Here is a 3114-nt window from a genome sequence, read left to right as displayed (position 1 = left end):
GTTAGTCATATATGGACACAACCCTGAACAGCCTTGCTGACACCCAGGGCACCTATTTTCCAAAGTAGGCAGGCCTTATCTCCCGGGAAATTTTGGTCCTTCACTCCTTGAGGCCAGTAGTCTGCAAATCCCAAGGAAAGTAGGTTAGTTCTGGTACAGATCATGGGACTTAGGACAGCAAGCAAGGGGTGAACCCTTAAACCTGGTGGAGGGCTGTCACCATGGCATACCCATTTGATTACTGCAGATTTGTCATGTAGTTTGAAATCAGGAAGAGCGATGCCTCCAGCTTTGTTCTATTTGCCCAAGATTTCTTTGGCTATTGGCATATTTTGTGCTTCCATCCAAATTTTAGAATTGCTTTTTTCTCTTTCTCTGAAAAATGCCATTGGAATTTTGATGGGATTGCAGTGCATCTGTAGGTCATGTTGAGTAGTAGGTATATTTTAACAGTATTAATTCTTCCAACCCATGGACAGGGGATATCTTTTCATTTATTTGCCTTTGCTTCAATTTCTTTCATCAGAGTCTCCTAGTTTTCAGTCTAAAGATCTTTCCCTTCCTGGGTTACAATTAGTCCAAATTATTTTATTGTTTCTTTTTTTTCTTTTCCTTTTTTTTTCAGAGAAGACTGATTTCTTTTACTTAGCTGTAAACAAGTTAGTTGCAACACAATTTCTTTTCCATGTGTAGAGCTCTCAATAGGTTTTTTTTTAAGATTTTATTTATTTGAGAGAGAGAATGATAGAGCATGATTGGGGCTAGGGTCAGAGGGAGAAGCTGACTCCCTCCTGAGCAGGGAGCCTGATGTGGGACTCGATCCGGGGACTCCAGGCTCATGACCTGAGCCGAAGGGAATCGCTCAACCAACTGAGCCACCCAGGCGCTCTCTATAGGTTCTTAAACAGTAGGAAAACTTTTGCTGTTCAATTTCTTCTTCTTTTTTTTTTAAAGATTTTATTTATTTATTTGACAGAGAGAGACATAGTGAGAAAGGGAACACAAGCAGGGGCAGTGGGAGAGGGAGAAACAGGCTCTCCACAGAGCAGGGAGCCCAAAGCGGGGCTCGATCCCAGGACCCTGGGATCAGGACCTGAGCCAAAGGCAGATGCTTAACGACTGAGCCACCCAGGCACCCCTTGCTCTTCAATTTCATTGAGAATCTTCCACAGGAAGAATCCCAATAGATTGAGAGTATCACGATGTTTCTGGCCCACTCTATACTATTTTAAAGTACAGTTGTAAAGTTAAATGTGTACAAATTCAGAGGTGTAAGAAACTTCAAGAGGTACAGAGTTTAGGAAGGTGAAGGCTGTGAATGTCCCTTTTCCTTTAATGCATCCTTTATTTTGCATTCTTCACACATAAGCAGCGGTTCCTGCTATTTCCTGGGCCAAAAAGAGCAGATCGTCCAAGGAATGGAATTTACTCTGGCATTCTCCTAGCTATGACGCCTTTGCAAAGCCAAATGGCAAGACACAAGCAAGTGCATCTTTGGGCAGTACTCCAAAACTACAGGCTCTGGTTGCTTGGTGGTGGCAAATAGAGACCTTGATCTTGCTTCCTATGAGTAGAGACTCAAGCCATGGTGTCTTTGTGTTTGCTTCTCTTCTGGTTGAATGGACTCTGCTTATTCCTTGACCTGTGGGGGCTGGGGGCTGCCTCCGAAGGAGCATCTTTGGTGTCCACAGAGTACAGCTCCCTTGCCTCTGACCCTACAGACTGGACTACTCCCTGCCTCCCCCGTGCCTGCTTCCACCCCTCAGGGCCATGCCAGGGCAAAGCATTTCATTCTTTCTGATGCCATTGGAAATGGGATTCTTTTGTTTTCCAGGGAGTTTGCCATAGGGTCTTTGTTAGTGGATAGAAATGCACTGATTTCTGTAGATTGATGTTGCATCCGCCAGCTTCCTTTTTGTGTTTAAAAGATTTTATTTATTTGACAGAGAGAGCGAGAGAACAGAAGCAGGGGGAACAGTAGAGGGAGAGCAGGCTTCCCGCCAAGTAGGGAACCCAATGCGGGGCTCGATCTCAGGACCCCAGGATCGTGACCTGAGCCAACGGCAGACAGATGTTTAAACAACTGAGCCACCCAGGTGCCCCCGCATCCTCCAGCTTCCTTAAATTTATTAGATCTGACAGTTTTTCATGGAGCCTTTGGAGTTTCTCTATAGAAGATCCTGTCATTTGCAAACAAAGAGAATTTTACTTCTTTTCTGGCATGAATGCCTTTTATTTCTTTTTCTTGTGTAACTGCTGTAAGACTCTCAGTACTATGCTGAATAGCAGTGGTGAGGATGAGCACCCTTGTCATGTTTCTGGTTCTATAGAGAAGCTTTCAGCCTTTCATCACTGAGTATGATGTTAGCTGTGGGCTTGCCATAGACGGCTTTCCTTCTGTTGAGGAGCAACATGGTAGAGAGTTTTCTCATCCTCTAATTTCTGTATACAAATTTGTCTTTGCACACAAAAAAAATGCCCACTGAATAGAAAGGAGAGCACTCCTGAATGTTGGTGGGAATGTAAACCGGTGCAGCCACTCTGGAACACGGTAGGAAGGTTCCTCAAAAAGTTAAAAATAGAACTACCCAGTGATCCAGCAAATGCTCTCCTAGGTATTTACCCAAAGGATACAAAAATCCTAATTGAAAGGGATACACACACCCCGATGTTTATAGCAACATTATTTACAATCGCCAAACTATGGAAACAGCTCAAATGTCCATCAGTTGATACATGGATAAAGACGATGTTGTGTGTATATACAATGGAATATTTCTCAGCCACAAAAAAAAAAAAATGAGATCTTTTCATTTGCAACAATGTGGGTGGAGCTAGAGTGTATTATGTTAAGTAAATACGTCAGTCAGGGAAAGAGAAATACCCTTTGATTTCAGTCCTGTGGAATTGAAGAAACAAACCAAATTAGAATAGGGGGAAAAGAGAGAGAAAGAGAGAGGCAAACCAAGAAACAGACTCTTAACGATGAGAACAAGCTGATGGTTGCCAGAGGGGAGGTGAGTGGGGGAAGGAGTGAAATAGGGGATGGGGAGGAAGGAGGGCAGTGGTTGTGATGAGCACCAGGTGTTTATGGAAGTGTTGAATCAGTGTATC

At 43.5% G+C, this 3114-nt stretch overlaps 1 long non-coding RNA gene across 1 annotated transcript; it reads right to left on the bottom strand.

Moving 5' to 3' along the window:
* Window positions 1–934: 934 nt before the first annotated feature.
* On the bottom strand, window positions 935–3108 carry LOC141372304 (uncharacterized). Its single transcript, XR_012377535.1, has 2 exons — window positions 2862–3108; window positions 935–2052 (listed from the first exon to the last, which is right to left on the bottom strand). It is a non-coding gene; the product is annotated as an uncharacterized lncRNA (long non-coding RNA).
* Between the last annotated feature and the right edge of the window lie 6 nt (window positions 3109–3114).

Source organism: Callorhinus ursinus, unplaced genomic scaffold (assembly GCF_003265705.2).
Source record: "Callorhinus ursinus isolate GAN/ISIS: 27379988/994484 unplaced genomic scaffold, GSC_fseal_2.0 scaffold5403, whole genome shotgun sequence".
NCBI lineage: Eukaryota > Metazoa > Chordata > Mammalia > Carnivora > Otariidae > Callorhinus > Callorhinus ursinus.
This window is presented reverse-complemented; position numbering and strand designations above follow the sequence as displayed.